Source organism: Hippopotamus amphibius, chromosome 3 (assembly GCF_030028045.1).
Source record: "Hippopotamus amphibius kiboko isolate mHipAmp2 chromosome 3, mHipAmp2.hap2, whole genome shotgun sequence".
NCBI lineage: Eukaryota > Metazoa > Chordata > Mammalia > Artiodactyla > Hippopotamidae > Hippopotamus > Hippopotamus amphibius.
In genome coordinates, this window is record NC_080188.1 from 190,095,479 (window position 1) to 190,114,383 (window position 18,905).

General features: G+C 43.3%; 1 pseudogene; it reads left to right on the top strand.

Annotated features, from left to right (window-relative positions):
• The first annotated feature begins 7,676 nt into the window (after positions 1-7,676).
• Positions 7,677-12,035, top strand: LOC130848864 (endogenous retrovirus group 3 member 1 Env polyprotein-like; annotated as a pseudogene).
• The last annotated feature ends 6,870 nt before the right edge of the window (positions 12,036-18,905 follow it).

An 18,905-nucleotide genomic window follows, 5' to 3' on the forward strand; every position in this document is an offset into this window, starting at 1 on the left:
GCAATCCAATGTAACCATAAGATGTTTTGCTAAAAATGGAATGTTCTGCACCTGCTCTTGTAAGTTTCTGTTTGGAAACTTCCGTGCTCTGTAAACCAAGTATCCAAACTACCCATGCTAACTGTAAACATGTGCACTGACCCCTATACAAGTAAAGCTCACCCTGAGCTCAGGGCCCAAAACTTTGGAACTTAGCTCATCTGGTGCCGCTGGCTTAATAAACCTGAGTTCTCCAGCCCTCCAAGTGTGGTGCTTGGTTTCTCAATGGACCGATTTCTGCAACATTTCTGGAGGCCCCAGTGAGATTCCAACCATGCCATCCCCTTGAGCCGCTGGATGGGCAGCGCAGCTGAGCCGGAGTGGAGGAGCTCCGAGTTGAACGAGGAGGCATGCCACCTAACGGTATTCCGGGTTCTCTTTCGGACCAGTGCTCTAACTCTCTGGACAGCCGGGCCCCAACCAGACTCATTGGAGGGACGGACCAACTCACCAGGAACAGCCACAGGATTAGGTAAGGCCCTGGGACACTGAACTCAGTCAGGTCCTGTCTCTGGATGGAAGAGGAGCTTGATCACCTCCTACGGTCTTCAGTAAGAAGACCACCAGTTAGGGACCTTTCCAGAGAGGGGAGGCATCCACCAGTTAGGGACCTTCCCGGGGGGGAGGCACTGTGATAAACTCTGGTCTGAATGTGTGTGAGTGAGCGCCCTGCTTTGTCCTCATTCCAGGGTGACTGTGTGGCTTCATGGCCTTCATGGCTATGGAGTCTGAGTGGGCCCTAACCTGCAGTTCCGTGGTGACCTCATATGGCTCAGGGTGGTGTCTGTCTCTGGGGGACCCAGTCCCTCCCTGTGAGTCAGATCCAGGCCAGGAGTTTACACTGGCCTGCCAAAGCTAAGAGGCACCTAAGTTCCCCATGGGGACACAGTCAGGCGGGCACCTGAATGGTCTCCTCTTTTGAGGGGGCACCCACCCTTGTTTGTTTTTGTGACACCAACACAGGGCGGGATAGACAGAGAGGGGTGGAGACAACTGGTTACTGATTTGATTTAGCAATTGTGTATGTCCAAATGGCCCTTTTGCCCTAGGGCCCTCTGCCAAGATTATTTTCTTAAAATTTTAAGGCTCACTCTCCCCTTCTAACTCTTTGAGCCAACTTATTGAGAAATTAAGCTTCCCCCGAAAGACTTGCCCCATTTGCCAGACAGACCTGTACCTCCCTCCTTCTTGGTCCCCTGGACCAGTCTGTGCAGAGCGGCACACTCTGATGTGTTCTTGTATACTTTCAGATTCTCGTTATGAGACTGCCTTTCTCTGTCACTTTTCCTTCATAATCCCCTGATTCCCCAAGGATTTCAGGCTCTTCACTTAGGTGAGGAGTACACATACTTGCTCCCTCTGCCTGCTCAGTGCCCTCAAGAGGGTCAATCACTCCAGACCCCCTCTGGTGTCCCACCTGAAGTTATTTCTCCTCAAACCCCATTACAAAAGACTGCATACTTAAAGCCCTGTCTCCCTGAGACATTTAACGATCAGGGCCATCTTCAAGGAGGCTGTCTGGGAATACTGGGCTTTCCAGGAGTAGCAACATCAGCACTACCTGGGTTATAAGGCCCTAAGACAAGGCCCTTCCCGTGTGCACTTCTCTCCTCCCTGGTCAAAGAGGCACATTACACTTGTCAACATGGGGGGAAGTTCCTCTAAGATGACTGTTTTGGATTGTATGATGAAAAACTTTAAGAAAGGCTTTTCCGGGGTTAAGGTGACCTCGGGAAAGCTCTGCACCCTGTGCGAATTAGAATGGCCCACGTTCGGGGTGGGATGGCCCATGGAGGGTACTCTAGACCTTCCTATGGTTACAGCTGTGTACCGAGTGGTGACAGGGACCCCCGGGCACCCAGACCAGTTTCCATACATAGATTCCTGGTTGCAAATCACCATTCAGCTGCCTCCTTGGCTTCGGTTCTGCGCAAATAGGCAGGTACAGTGTAGGATCTTCGTGGCCCAACTGGCTCCGAGGACAAGCAAAGAAAAGCCGGCAAGGTTATCCACCAAGAAGACCCTGAAGAAGAGCCCTCTGTGCCTCCACCCTATATGCCAGCTGCTCCGCCAGTTCCCGTTCAGCCTCCTCACCATTTACCAGACAGCCCTCCCCCATCTGTGTCTCCACCGCCTCCAAATCCAGAGCACCCTCCAAGCCCACGGTGACTTCGCTTGGCCAACCAACCAACTCAAAAGCCCACAGCCCTGCAGATGCCTTTGTGAGAGGCCCAAGGCCCACCCCAGGTCAATGAGGACAGTTCCATCCAGCCAGGACACCCGGTCCTTTATTATCAGCCCTTCAGCACCACCGACCTGCTCAGCTGGGAACACCACACCCTGTCCTATTCAGAGAAGCCACAAGCAATGATTGACCTCCTTGAGTCCATTTTTTACACCCACCAACCTACCTGGGACGATTGTCGCCATCTCCTCCTGACTCTCTTCAACATTGAGGAACACTGCCGGATCCTGTAGAGGCACGGAAGTGGCTCCAAGGGCAGCACCAGCTGGTACAGTAGATCCTGCAGCCTGGGCCCTGGGGATTGCAGCAGACGATTGACCCAACTGGGACTTCAACGCCCCAGACAGGAAGCACTCCCTTGATAAATACCGACAAGCCCTGCTGCAGGGACTGAAGGCGGGAGCCAGAAAACCAACCAACATGTCCAAGACAACAGAAGTGCACCAGAAGCCAGATGAATCACCCATGGAGTTCTATGAGAGACTGTGTGAGGCTTTCCAGGTGTATACCCCTTTTGACCCTGAAGCGTGGGAAAACCAATGCATGGTCAACACGGCGTTCATGGCCCAGTCTCGTGCTGACATCCACTGTAAGCTTCAGAAGCTTGAGGGCTTCGCTGGAATGAATGTCACCCAGCTGCTGGAAGTCACAAACAAGGTGTTTGTCAACCACGACCAAGAAGCCCAAAAGGTGGCAGAAGGTGTCCCTGCTGGCCGCCGCACTGGGGAACCCAGGTGCAGTAAAGCAGGCTGCTCCCCCGCGGAAAGGGGAAGCCAAGAGGAGACAGTCACTATGTAGCGACAGTGCGCTTATTGCAAAGAAATTGGACACTGGAAGAATGAATGTCCCCATTGTAGAGGGACAGCTAAAGGGTCAAAGAAGTTCAGTCAACCCAGCAGAGGAAGGTACCAGCCTAAGCCAGCCGTCCAAGACCTTATCGGCCAGGCTGGAATAGAATCAGGATAGGGAGGACCGGGCTCCCTGATCCCGGGCCCCTGGCCTACAGTCACAATGATAGTAGGAGGCCAATCAATGACTTTTGTGGTGGACACTGGAGCTGAACACTCTGTGGTGACCACACCTGTGGCTCCCCTCGCAGGTCAAACAGCAACTATCACTGGGGCCCCAGGACAGGACTGCCCGCTCATTCTGCAAAGCCCGCTCATGTCAGCTAGGGGGCCACCTAGTGACTCATGAATTCCTGTACTTACCAAAGTGCCCCATTCCTTTGCTGGACAGAGACTTGCTGACAAAGCTTGGGGCACAGCTAACATTTGTCCCTGGGAAGCCTGCAAGCCTCACCCTGGGGAGCCAACCAGCTCTGATAATGGTTGTGACCGTGCCCAGGGAAGATGACTGATGTCTCTATTCTTCAGAAAGGGAACAAACGAATCCAACTAGCCTGCTAGAAGAGTTCCCTGCTGTCTGGGCAGAAAAGGGGCCCCCAGGTTTGGCCAAAACCCGTGCACCCATCGTGGTGGACCTGAGGCCAGGGGCCACTCCTGTCAGGCAGAGGCAATATCCAGTACCTCGAGAGGCACGTCTGGGAATTTGGGACCACATCCACCACCTGTGTGACGCCGGAATTCTGACTGCATGTCAGTCTCCCTGGAACACTCCGCTCCTACCAGTCAAGTAGCCTGGAGGGAATGACTATCGCCCTGTCCAGCACCTCCACTCCATCAACAACGCAGTGATCACCATCCATCTAGTGGTTCCAAACCCTTACACTCTCCTGAGCCTCTTACCCGCCCAAGCGAGCTGGTTCACCTGCCTGGATCTCAAGGATGCCTTCTTTTGCTTCTGGCTATCACCGGCCAGCCAGCCCTTGTTTGCCTTTGAATGGGAAGACCCACACACCAGGAGAAAGACACAGCTGACTTGGACCCCACTGCCACAAGGCTTCAAAAACTCGCCTTGATTGGTGAAGCACTGGCTGCAGATCTTGCTGCCTTCCCCGGAGAAGCCTTGAATGGCACCCTACTCCAGTAGGTAGATGACTTGTTGCTAGCCAGTCCCACCAAAGAGGACTGCTGGAAAGGCACCAAAGCCCTATTGGCCCTACTCTCCACCACGAGGTACAAGGTGTCATGGAAAAAGGTGCACATCTGCAGACAGGAGGTCAAGTACCTTGGGTTTGTCATCTTGAGAGGGCATTGGGCGCTCGGACATGAAAGGAAGCAAACCATCTGTTCGATACCTCGGCCAAGTACCAAGAAAGAGGTCTGTGAGTTCCTTGGGGCTGCCGGATTCTGCCGGATCTGGATACCGGGTTTCTCTGAAACTGCCAAGCTGTTGTATGAGGTCACAGCAGGGTCTGGTAAGGACCCCCTAGAGTGGGGGCCTAAACAAGAAAAAGCTTTCAAGGAGATAAAGAGACTCTTCACCAGTACTCCAGCATTAGGGCTGCCAGATGTGACACGGGACTTTAACCTCTTCGTGCATGAGAAAAATCATACTGCACTGGGGGTCCTCACACAAACAGTTGGGCCATGGCAGCACCCAGTCGCGTATCTGTCCAAACGACTGGATCCTGTGGCGACGGGATGGCCGCCATATCTCCCGGCAGTGGCTGCCACAGGGGTCCTGGTCCGAGAAGCAGACACGCTTACGCTGGGACAGAATATAAATGTAAAAGTCCTCCATGCTGATGAACAGCCAGGGACATAAATGGCTGACCAAAACCAGAATGACTCACTGTCAAGGACTGCTCTGTGAAAACCCATGGGTCTGTCTCGAGACTGTGTGGACGCTGAATCCTGCCACCTTCTTACCTACGGAGGCGGAAACCCCCGACCACAACTGTGAAGAGGTCCTAGATGAAATCTACTCGAGCAGGCCAGACCTGACGGACACTCCCCTCCAGAACCCAGTACTGGAACTGTTCACTGACGGAAGCAGTTTCGTCCAGGAAGGACAACGCAAAGCAGGCTATGCCATAACAACAACAGATGAGATAATAAAGGCGGAGGCCTTGCCACAGGGGTGGTCGGCACAACGGGCTGAGCTGTGGGCACTCACCCAGGCGCGGAGGCACGCCGACAGGAAGCGCGTCAACATCTACACAGACTCGAGGTGTGCCTTTGCTACTCTGCATGTTCGTGGAGCCATCTGTAAAGAAAGGGGACGACTAAGAGCAGGGGAGAAGGGATAAAAACAGAGAAGAAATCCTTCAGCTGTTAGAGGCAGTTTGGAAGCCTTCCCAGGTGGCAGTCATCTATTGCCAAGGCCACCAGGGAGGAACGGATCCAGTCAGGAAAGGAAATTGGTTGGCTGACCGGACAGCCAAGGAGACAGCGACCCAGCTGAGTCCCACATTGGGCCTGGAGCCGATCTCTAAGGTCCTCTTGGCACCAGAATTGCCCCCGTCCCTGAGATATACCAAAGAAGAAGATCAATGGGCTTTAGGTGAGGGAGGAACGAAAGGAAAAGAGGGCTGGTGGAAGCTTCCAGACCAAACACTCTTCGTCCTCGGTGCTATAGCAGTCCAGCTGGTACAGCAACACCATGAAACAACTCAGTTAGGGAAAACTGCACTAGAAAGTCTACTGAGCTGCTACTATTTCGTTCCTAAGCTCCTAACCCTGTGTGCCCAGATAGGTGCTAGGTGTGTGACTTGTGCACGAAACAATACCAGCCAAGGACCAAGACCCAGCCCAGGGGTGCAGACAGTTGGGACATTGCCCTTTGAAGATTTAGAAGTGGACTTTACTGGAGTCAAGCCTTACTGAGGCTACAAGTATTTGCTTGTGATAGTCTGCACCTACTTGGGATGGGCTGAGACCTACCCCACGCACACTGAATGGGCACAAGAGGCGGCCAAGGCCCTACTGAGAGACATAATCCCCAGATATGGGCTACCTCTCTCCACAGGCTCTGACGACGGGCCAGCCTTTGTGTCTGAGATAGTCCAGATTTTGTCAAAGACACTGGGAGTCAAATGGAAGCGCCACACTGCTTACAGGCCACAAAGCTCAGGGAAAGTTGAGCGCATGAATCGAACCCTCAAGACTACGTTAGCTAAGCTCTGTCAGGAGACCCAATTACCTTGGGTTGACATGCTACCCCTAGCCTTACTTCAAGCCCGACGCACCACGAGGTCCTCAGGCTATTCTCCCTTTGAGATCTTATACGGGAGACCTCCTCCAGTGATAGGGAAGCTCAAGGGAGACCCCCAGCAACTAGCAGACCTGGAGATGTCTCCACACCTCAAGGCCCTGGGAAAGGTCTTCTGCTGTATTACTCGAGAAACCTTAGAAAGGACTCCCATTCCCTTGGGCAACTGGGTTCATCCCTATCAGCCAGGAGAGAAGGTGTGGGTAAAAGAGTGGAGGAAGGAACCACTTCAGCCAGTTTGGATGGGCCCTCACACGGTCGTCCTGGCAACCCCTACCGCTGGTAAAGTTACAGGAGTCACCCTGTGGATCCCCCACACCCGGGGGAAGAGAGCAGCGCCTCTAGAAGGCGAGGGACCTGGACGGCCAAGGCTCATCCACACCAGCCGCTTCAGGTCTTCCTACAGAGACCACCGAGTCCCGTCTGAGATCTCCAGCCCTGCTCCGGTCACTCCAGGGCTGACTGGTCTACGCACAGCGGAAGCTTGAGGAATTCCACGAGGGACATCTGAGAGTCAGGGTTACGATGACACCCTACCTTGTAGGGACGGGTTGCGCCACTGGCCTTGATGTTCTCTATAGGCCAAACACAAGGGGTCGTGTTGGCTACAATTTACCCAAAAGTAATGGAATTATTAAGTGGGATCAAATGTTTTGTGTAGTAGCGATTTATATCCTGCTGAGCTGTAGTACACTGGAAAGTAAAATCGACCCCTCGTGCACTCCATGCCTCCACGTGACTAGATCAGGTCGGGGGTCACTTGGACCTTGCTTTACCATACTCACTCCTCCTGCCAAGGGGAGGTCCAAGGAACCTGTAAACATAACAAAACAACCTATTCTATCTGTCAACAAGCAGGCCAGTGTATCTGTTTCGACCCCCGGTCCTCCCCCCAGTAAAGACTGGTTAGAGGTCAGGCACCAACAAGCGGGACTTCTGATCAATCGGACACGAATTACAAATCTAGAATGTCCGGTGTCGGTACACTTTGATGTGTGTGCCGCTATTAACAAGAACCCCTGGACAACTATAAAATGGGGGGGCTTGTCATGGGAACAAGAGTATCGACTCAACGAGAAACATATGTGTGAACAGGCCCCAGCCCCATCCACCTGCTATGGGTGCCCTTACTGGAGTTGTGTCACATGGGCAACCTGGGAGAGTCAAAGCAAGATAGCTCTCCTTCAAAAAGAAACTGTGGACCCCAACTGCAAACTAGGGACGTGTAATCCTGTCAATTTCACGATCTTCAACCCTGGAGACTCAAAATAGAAAAATGGTCTCAAAATCAGTATTTTGTATCAACGGGTGGGGTATTGATCCAGGAGCTGTGTTGGGTTTCCAGAGTATTTCTGTTCCACTCCAGGCTTCTACACACAAGCTCTCCCATTCTTTTTATGAAGAGATAGAAGGAGGTCCTCCACCTATTTCAGTCAGAATTAAAAACCTATTCATAGCCCTAGCAGAGACGATAGCCCAAACATTGATGATTACTACTTGCTATGTGTGTGGAGGAACTAATATGGGAGACCAATGGCCCTGGGAAGCTAAAGAATTAGATCCCGAGAGACCCTTCAACAACTCAGGGGAACTGAAGAAAACCAGGGTCGGGGTTTGGCATTTAAAGACTTCCATAATCCGCAGGAACTGTCTGGCGCGGTGGGGCCCATTATTCAATGTTCCAGTAGGAAACCTCACTTGCCGAGGCCAAAAACACTGTACTACAACTACTCATGCTTCTGACTGGTGGGGAAGCCCAAACGATACAGAGCCTCATCCTCACCCTCTAGCAAGCTTCCGCAATTTAAAGACCAGATGGAATGACTTGTCCACCGAAGGCCAGTGGCCTGCTCCAGAAGGATTATATTGGATATGTGGGGCTAACGCCTATTCAGTCTTGCCAGCCAGTTGGTCGGGGCATGCATATCGGGGACTATCCTCCCCTCCTTTTTCCTGCTCCCCTTAGCCCAAGGTGAATCATCAGGGGTCCCAGCTTATGAAAGCAGAGGCCTCCCCAGGAAGCGCAGGTCTCTACAGACTGGAAACTGGAAAGATGATGAGTGGCCTTCTGAATGCATAATCCAACATTATGGGCCAGCCACTTGGGCAGAAGATGGGTTCTGGGGCTACCGAACCCCAATTTACACGCTTAACAGAATTAGCCAGCTCCATGCAGTGGTTGAAATCATTACTAAAGAAACGGCCAAGGCTCTTAATTTGTTGGCAGGACAACAGACCAAGATGCGTAATGCTATTTATCAGAATCGCCTGGCCCTAGATTACTTACTGGCTGCAGAGGTGGGGCGTCTGTGGGAAGTTCAATCTCAGTAATTGCTACCTACAGAGAGATGATAAGGGCAAGGTTATAGAAGAAATAACCAACAAAATGACTAAAATAGCTCATGTCCCAGTCCAGACTTGGAAGGGATAGAATCCCAGAGAGCTATTTGGGGGTTGGTTTTCTTACCTAGGGGGATTCAAAACTCTCGTGGGAATAGTCCTACTCCTTGGGACCTGTCTCGTTTTACTTTGCCTCTTGCCATTATTCATGAGGATAGTTTCCAACCTAGCTGAGGCCACCATGGATAGGAGGGCCACTGCACACCTCCTAGCCCTGAGAGGTTACCATCCCCTGGGCTTAGAAGATCAACAGGTTGATGCCTTATAAGATTTAAGGGGCATCAAGAGGGGGGATTCAAGAGGAAAATTAGAAACTTGCACTCAGCTAAAAATAACTCCATGCTTGTTCTGCTTTTGTAAAATATGATTGCTGCATGGAGAAAAACAGGATGACCTAGCAATCCAATGTAACCATAAGATGTTTTGCTAAAAATGGAATGTTCTGCACCTGCTCTTGTAAGTTTCTGTTTGGAAACTCCTGTGCTCTGTAAACCAAGTATCCAAACTACCCATGCTAACTGTAAACATGTGCACTGACCCCTATAAAAGTAAAGCTCACCCTGAGCTCGGGGCCCAGAACTTTGGAGCGTTAGCTCATCTGGGGCCGCCAGCTTAATAAACCTGAGTTCTCCAACCCTCCAAGTGTGGTGCTTGGTTTCTTGACGGACCAATTTCTGCAATACTACTACTTTTTTTTTCTTTTTAAAAATTATTCCAGTTAGGGGGTGAGTGTGTGTGTGTGTAAAAGTGTTAAACTCGCTTATTTAAACATTTATTTTATTGGAGTAGAGTTGATTTACAGTGTTGTGTTAATTTCCGCTGTTTAGCAAAGTGATTCAGTTATACAATATATGCATTATTTTTCATATTCTTTCCATTATGGTTTGTCACAGGATACTGAATATAGTTCCCTGTGCTCTACAGTAGGACCTCGATGTTATCCATTCTCTGTTTAATAGTTTGTATCTGCTAATCCCAAACTCACTTTTAATTCCTTAGCTTTGTCTTAGTTTCTATTTCTTCTATATAAATACTTTAGACCATAAATAAAACGGCAAAACATAAGGACCAACCTTTTCTCAGTAAAATCTGTTCACAACACTTATTTAAAAAAATGCAAATAGGCCTCATATTTTGAAAACACCTCTCAAAACAAGAGTGAGCAGAGAATGAGAGGTTTTGACATATCCCTCGTATCTGGAGCATTTCCTGCAGTGATCTAAGGGGCTAAGTTTGATATATCTACGTAAATTACCATTATTTACTAATGCAGAGATTACCTGATGAGGGAGAGAAAATCAATTGAAGTTTAAGAGCAGCCTTCAAGGAAGGTGAAGAAGGGAAAATTGTTCAACTAATTCCTCCGGGGGAGGGGGATGAATACCAGGGGACCTGTTCCAGTGACCTGCAGGTATGTGCTATGTCTGTCTCATTGCCTGAAGGATCTGCCAATTATGTGCTCCCTGACTATGAGATGGTACCCAACTAGAGAAGATGATGAAAGAGCAAAAAAACACTTTTCAAACCTAAATGATAATGAGGTGGGAGGAATAATCTAGTCAGGAAGACAAAACGAAAGAAATTATGATTTTTAAATAGAGGAAAATAAAACCAGAGGCTAAAGGTTGATCAGTTACAGAAAATGTTGCAGGAAAGCAAGAAGAAATGAATTCATATTCTCAGAGCTGTATAATTAACACTCTCTTTTTGGAGGTTGCTTCTGGTTGTCTGAACACTCATTCTTAAAAGGAAAAAGAAAGATAATTGAGCATGCACCCTTAGTATATGAACAACTATTTATTTAAATTATATTCACATACTCATGTGCTAACTTATTGTATACATTAAAAATACACATAAAATATGATTCTTCAAAAAGGAGATAAATATTAATATTTTATTAAATAATTCATTGGCTAAGTGTACAAAAATTTTCTTAATGTAAATGCTTCAGTACTTTTGTTGGAGCATCCAAAGTTCCTTTCTCTGTAAAGTGTATTTTGGTAACTGGGTTTAAGAGCTGATGTTAACATTTTAGCAAAATAAAATACTTTGAAAATATTTAAATACAAATGGATGAAATGTGTCATCGGCTATATTAATAATCGTAACACATTTTCAATCCTGTAATTAGCCTAAGATTTTGTTGAAATTCAGCTTTATGTTAAACTTCTGTATTCTTTGGGCCAGTTGTTCTTATGAGCTGGTTAGAAAATGGTTTCTAGATCTTTTTCATGTGATGAGCAATGAGAGTTTTTATGGGTGACATATTTGCAACAAAACATTTCCAAATACCTGTCTTCAAAATGCTTTCTCCTTGGCATGAGTTTCTTTCTCACTCACTGTGGGAAAAAAATGTCATATTTACCAAAGAAAGGCCTAATAAAATGTGATTATTTTCAAAAATAAATTTCAGAGAGCATGCAATAGTGTGATTGAATTAGAGTGCTTTCATTTGTTTTCCTGATCCACCCAATATATGCCTGACAAGAAGCTGAGATGAAAACTCTGGCAGTTATCTTTAATCTGAGGTTTCTTCCCAGGAATCTTTCCAAGCAACCTGTCCATTTTGAGAAAGTTAGTTTTGTTGAAATTAAACAGTTGAAACAATAAATCAGATAATTTTAAATTTTACTTAAGAGAAACAGGCTACTCCCAGCATCAATCTGTATTATTTATATAATAAACCTTTGTGCATGTCTTTATTTTTCAATAAAATAACTATAAATTGAAGTTCTAATATTTTCTTCTCAGACTTCAGTGGATTATCTTTAGGACTCTTTGTATGTATGCATTCCATTCCGAAGACCACTCGTTCAAAAAATTATGAATTATTTTAACATGTACTAGCAGATTGAAAACCACAAGCTTAGAGATGGTGGGAGGTGGGTAGAAACAGAGAGGAGAAAGAAACATTTTCATGGATTAGGCATTTCACCTACAACCAATGAGGTAGCTATCTCACTGATTAGAGACCTGAGCTTCAAAGGCATTAAATAACTTTCAAAGAGCCACACCATTATTAAGAAACTTTTGCTCTTTTGGAGGTGCCATCCTCATTACTGACTTTCTGTTAAAGAAGATAGAGATTTCTGAATGCAAAACTGACATAAATAATGAAGTATCTTCCTCGAGGCAAGAGAGAACACATTCAATAGTCACAATTGAAAGTTCCTGAACCTTAAATTCCTGATTAGATTCCTTTGATCAGAGAGAACAATGCCGTCACCTTTAAAGCTTTAACAAGCTAAACAGCATCCACTTGCATTTATGACTCCAAGGATCACAACAAAACAATGTACTCCAGGTATCAACTATTTGTCAGAAATGATAATAAAGATTCATTTAGTCAATAAATTTTTGTGTGAAGCATTTCTAGGCATCAGGCACTAAGGATACAATGGAGCAAAAACAAACATTGTCATTATTCTCTGTTATTGTCTTTTGAAAGATGAAGTTATTAATTAAGTACTAAAACCAATGTGTTCGAACATAAACAAGAGTTATTGTTAAGAAAAGGAGTGTGGTATTGCATAGGTTGAAACTAAGGGAAACTGGCCAAAGGTATTGGTCAGGGGAAGTTTCTCTAAGATCTGAGGGCAGTGTGGTGTTAGCAAGGGGAGAGCTGGGGGAGAGCGTGCCTGGCAGAGGGCACCGTCTATCCGGGCCTGTGGATGGAGGGAGGATACCCCATTTCTGGAACTGAGGGAAGGCGAGTGTGACAGGAGGTCAAAAGGCGAAGAGAAGAGTGAAATTCCATGTGTAATGTGATGGAGATGCAGTGTTGTTCCTTATTATACGAAGAGTGAGAAGTTGTCAAGGGTTTTTAGTAGAGAATGACACGATTGAAATCCATTTGGAAGGTATCACGGTGGCTGAAATGTGTAAAACTGCAGGAGGCTAGGTTGAATTGAGAATGGTGACAGAAGGAAAGATGAGAGTCTAGGGACTCCCCTGGTGGTCTGATGGTTAAGACTCCATGCTTCCACTGCAGGGGGCAATCCCTGATCAGGGAACTAAGATCCCACATGCTGCGTGGGGCAGACAAAAAAAAAAAAAAAAAGTCAAAAAAAAAATGAGAGTCTAAAACTGAGGTAGAACACCCAGTTGAGGGGAAGAGATTTAACACATCCTAAAAAAAAAAAGGTAAGAAAGATAAAAGATAACTATGTAGTTACCTAGTAGAAAGAAAAAAAGAAGAAAAAATCTATAGGTTCCTGAGAAAGTAAGCGAGAGGAGCAGGATTAAGAGCCAAAGATGAACTAGAGAGAGACTACAGAAATGTAAAGAAATAATTAGGATTTTAAATCTGAAGCATTAAGCAAGGCTTCAATGTTCAAAAACCAACTGTATCTCTACACACTAGCAATGAATGTACCAAAATAAAATTAAGAAAATAATTCTATCTCAGCATCAAAAGGAATAAAAGGTTCAGAATAAAAGTTGACAAAGTAGTGTAAGACACATACACTTAAAACTATAAATGTTGTTGAAAGGAATTAAGACATAAATGGAAAGATAACCCTCAAGTTCATGGATCAGTAGACATATTAATGTTAAGATAACAGTACTCCTTAAATTGATCTACAGATTCAATGCAATTCCTATCAAAATGTCAGCTGGATTTTTTTAGGAAATTTTTTTAGAAAATTGAGAAGCTGATTCTAAAATTTATATGGAAACGCAAGGGACTCAGAACAGCCAAAATATTCTTGGAAAAAAAAAAAAAAAGAACACATTTGGAGGACTCACAATTTCTGATTCCAAAACTTACTATAAAATTAGAGTAATCAGGACATTGTGGCATTTGCATAAAGACAGACATAGAGATCAAAGGAACAGAACTGAGAGTTCAGAAATAAATCTTTCCATTTGTGGTCAATTGATTTTTGACAAGGATGGCAAGATTCAATAAGGAGAATATTCTTTTCAACAAATTGTGCTAAGAACTAGATATCTATAAGTAAAAGAATTGAACCGGACCCCTAGCTCATATCAGACACAAAAAGTACCTCGAAATGGATCAACAAACTTAAATCTAAGAACTAAAACTATAAAACTCTTAGGAGAAAACACAGGGGTAAATATTTGTGACTCACGTTAGCAGTGGTTTCTTAGACATGACATCAAAATACAAGTGACAGAATGAAAAATTATTAAATTGGACTTAAAAACTTTTGTGCTGCAAATGATACCATCAAGAAAGTAAAAAGACAACACACAGATTGGGAAGAAATCTTTGCAAATCATATATCTCATAATGGATTTTTACCCAGAATATATACATATATATATATATAAAAATCATCTAACTCACTAATGAAATGATAACTCAGTTTTTAAAAGAGCAAAGAATAGGAATGCAGATCCTTTTCAAAGAAAGATATACAAATGGCCAATAAGTATATGAAAAGATACACATCATTAACTATCAGGGAAATGCCAATCAAAATCACAATGAGATACTATTCCACAGCTGCTAGGATGGCTAGAATAAAAAAGATAGACAATCTCAAGGGTTAGCAAGGCTATGGAGACAGAAGTGCTCATAAACTGCTAATGGGAATGTAAAATGGTCCAGCTGCTTTAGAAAACACTTTTGGTAGTTCCCCAAAATGTGAAACCCAGAGTTACCTTATAATCAAGCATTTCTACCCCTAGGTATACAACCAAGAGAAATAAAAACACATATCCCTGAATGTTTAGAGCTGGCTTATTCATAATAGCCCACAAGTGGGAATGGTTGAAATGACCATCAACTGATAAATGGATGAATAAAATGTGGCCTATCTGGGCAATGAAATATTTTTGGCAATAAAAAAAGGATGAAGCAACATGCTTCAACACAGATGAACTCTGAAAGCATTATGCTAAATGAAATCACAGAAGGCCATATACTGTGCAATTCCATTCACATAAAACAACCAGAATAGACAAAAATGTAAAGATAGAAAGTAGACTAGTGGTTGCCTAGGACTGGAGGGGAGATGGAGGTGGGGAATGACTGCTAATGGGTAAAGTGTTTCTTTTGCCAGGAGACCAAAATTTCTAAAATTATCCTGTGATGGTGGCTGCACAATCTTGTGAGTATACTAAGAAACGTGGAATTGTGCATGTTAATTGGTTGAATTTTAAGGAATGTGGATTGTATAAATTAAAGTGTTTTAAAAATCTCAAGCATTTGAAAATGGATTGTAATGGGAAGTACGTGATATAAGAGGGGGAAGGGTCAAGGATGATAAATACAAATAATTCAATTTCATTCCTGTTTAAGGCTGAGTAATATTCCATTGTATATATGCACCACACCTTCTTTATCCATTCATCTGTTGATGGGCATTTAGGTTGCTTCCATGTCCTGACTATTGCAAATAGTGCTGCAATGAACATTGTTATTTGCAGTGAAGTGGATGGACCTCGAGACTGTCATACAGAGCGAAGTAAGCCAGAAAGAGAAAAACAAATACCGTATGCTAACTCATATATATGGAATCTAAAAAATGGTACTGATGAACCCAGTGAGAGGGCAAGAATAACGATGCAGATGCAGACAATGGACTTGAGGACATGGCTGGGGGGTGGGTGAAGGGGAAGCTGGGACGAAGTGAGAGAGTAGCATTGACATTATACATTACCAAATGTAAAATAGATAGCTAGTGGAAAGCTGCTGCATAACATAGGGAGATCAACGCAATGATGGGTGATGACTAAGAGGGGTGGGATAGGGAGGGTGGGAGGGAGTCGCAGGAGGGAGGGGATATGGGGATATATGTGTAAATACAACTGATTCACTTTGTTGTACAGCAAAAATTGGCACAACAGTGTAAAGCAATTATAATCCAATAAAGAGCTTAAAAAAAAAGGATGATAAATAAATATTTCCTCTGTTAAAGTGGTTGGGATTTTAGTGCCAGTCACTGAAATGGTTTGGAAAGAGATGCCATTAATTAAGTTTTGAATACGTTGAGTTTGAAGACAAGAGGTAACAAGTGTCAAAAATGTGGAGAAAAGGAAATCTTTGTGCACTGTTGGTGGGAAAGTCAATTGGTGCAGCCACTACAGGAAACAGTATGGAGGTTCTTCAAAAAATGAAAAATAAAACTACCATACAATCCAACAATTGCACTTCTGTGTATACATGTAAAGGAAACTAAATCATTATATCAAACAGATATCCGTACCCCTGGTTCACTGCAGTATTATTTACAACAGCCAAGACATGGAAACAACCGAAGGGTCCATCAACAGATGAATGGATAAGGAAGATGTGGTAGATATATATTGATACAAAGGAATGTTATTCAGCTATTAAAAAAAGATGGAAATCCTACCATCTGTAACAACATGAATGAAACCTGAAGGCATTATTACAAATACTATATGATCTCACTCATATGTGAAATCTAAAAAAAGAACACACTTAGAAACAGAGAGTGGATTGTTGGTTGCCAGGGATAGGGGGTTGCGATAAATGGTTGAAAGCAGTCAAAGGTTACAGACCTTCAGTTATAAGATGAATACGTTCTGTAGATCTAATATATACCAATGGCAAGTACAGTTAATGATGCTGAATTATGTATACTTGAAAGTCGCTAAGACAGTAAATCAAAAGTTCTTACCACACACACACAACTGGTAATTATATGAGGTGACAAATGTGTTAACTAATCTTATTGTGTTAATCATTCTGCAATGTATGTGTATATCAAATTATCAAACCATACACCTTAAATTTACACAATGTTATATGTCACTCATATCTCTATAGAGCCGGGAGTGGGGGAATGAACTCCAAGCTTACTGGCTGAACGGAGGAGCATTACTGGAAATGGGGAACAAGCTGTTTTGCATGTCTTCTCTAAACAGGAAAAAAAAATCAGTTGATGGAATTTACAGATGTGAGTGATTCAGAAAATTTTCTAAAAATTTAAGAAGTCTAAAAGACAAGATATTTTGCCTTACACATATTCAGTTGTAGTTGGTGTGTAATTTTTAATCACATGGCAATTTAAAAATAAAGCAACTTATATTATGAAATATTTTATATCCAATTTTCCTTCGTATTTTTTTTTACCACCCAACCTCATAAATGAAGAGTTAAATTTGAGAAATGTCTGATTAATATAGTAAAATTAGATACAAGATGATATACAGTATGAAGATCTATAATCCATCCAGGCATTTGGGAAATAGACCATTTTCAGTTGTGATCTCTTTATACTTTGAACAGCTCATACTGATTATATTACCTGTCTGCCATGAGAAGTAAGTGCTCCTGCTTGTAAAGCTGGAGACAGGTCAGTCAATGGCAATGTTGCTATAGCCCAACCATCCTCTAGACATCACATGACATCAATTCAAATTTACTGTTTGATGGGCTATAGAATGTCGAAGCAAAGGAAAAGGACATTTTAAAGGTTAGTGTTATATCATGCCAAAGGACACATTGGAGGACTTTTTTTTTTTTTTTTTTTTTTTTGGAAAAATATAACCTGAGGTTATGGCAATGCTATTGTTTCTCTTGTCATTTATTCTACTTTGTTATTTGATCTGATTAGGAAAAGAAGGAAGTAGGTCATGTCTATTGTCATTTCACTCTACCAATAAGTCAGCGTGGAAAAAAATCAGATGTAGTATAACAGCATAGCTGCCTAGAACAAGAAATAATCCTACAATTTCTACATTTTCATGATAAATCTTGTGAATAAAATCGTGGTATAATTCGGCAAACAAAGCAAAGGTAAATTTATGTAAACTAGTAATGTTCCTTTCAAAATCTATTTAAGATGCTAAGGAACAAATCATGATTTATTTATTTGTCCATATATCATCTGCATGAGAGTTTACTGTGAAATTATGTGCCAAGAACTTTACCAGACACTATGCAAAATTATTTATCCTTAAAAAAGTTCATAATTCAGCTGGTAACATACATGGAGAGAAATCTCTGAATAGTCCTCTAGACTTTTCTGTCATTAGTAAATATCAATTCCTGTTACTAACATGAGGAGTAACACCAAAGAGAGGGTTCCTTGAATTAATTCCTGACATTGTTCCGTTAACAGATTCAAGAGGAACAAAGGATGGTTCTATTTACCTCTGTGATTTAGGGAAAAAAGGATAAAATAGATAAATACATAAATAAAAACCTACTGATAGTCACACCCTAAAGATCACAGTTAGGGGGCTTTCTGCCTTATGTAACAGAACACATTAACACAAACTGACAAACTATAAGAAATGCTGTAATGTTATTTCATGTAATATTATTTCAAGTAGTAAGAGGTCAAGGGGTGGGCTGTGCTCCAGGGTCAGGCTGGGGTTTCTCTTTCTGTGATGTCCTCTAGGGCTGTTCTCCCCTGACAGTTAGCCAAGGAAGAGCTGGTAGCAAGATTGATGGGCTGCAGCATTTTCAGGGTTTATAAGCAAACTACCAAGTCCAGGAAAAAATAGCATCTATTGTTGTCCCTCTTTCTTACAATGAAAGAAACTTCTTACTGTTTGGGTTAAATACTTCACTCATAAATCAGTCACTGGCAAGAAGAATGAGATTACCATAACTAGTTTAAAGAAACTAGTTTTAACATAACTAGCTCCAGATAAATTTAAATAATTTAAGATCTAATCCTGAGACTAAGAATTTGGTCACCTTTGTCATGAAAGAAGTGGAACTTTTTTTTTTTTTAATTTAAATCAGTGTTCTGTTAGGAAGAATGGAGGGCTGGGTAGGTAACTAATAGTAGTCACTACACTGACCCTGTTGATTAACGGGGGGGAGTCGAGGGAGGGAGGGAATACGGGGATATGTGTATAAAAACAGATGATTGAACTTGGTGTACTCCCCAAAAAATAATAAATAAATAAATAAAATGAGAAGGAAAAAAAAACAGGGAAAATTTGTCATAATTTAATAAATAATAGTTTACTAAGTAAATTAATTAGTTAATCTAATAAATTTATGATATTATTAAATCAATTCAGTTATTAATTAATTCAAAGTCTATAACTATGTAGGTCAAAAGATACAGTTTTTCTTTGTCCAAAATACCAGAAAGATCTGACCTTTTAACTAAGTTTTGTATCTCTCCCTGGGGGAAGTCATACC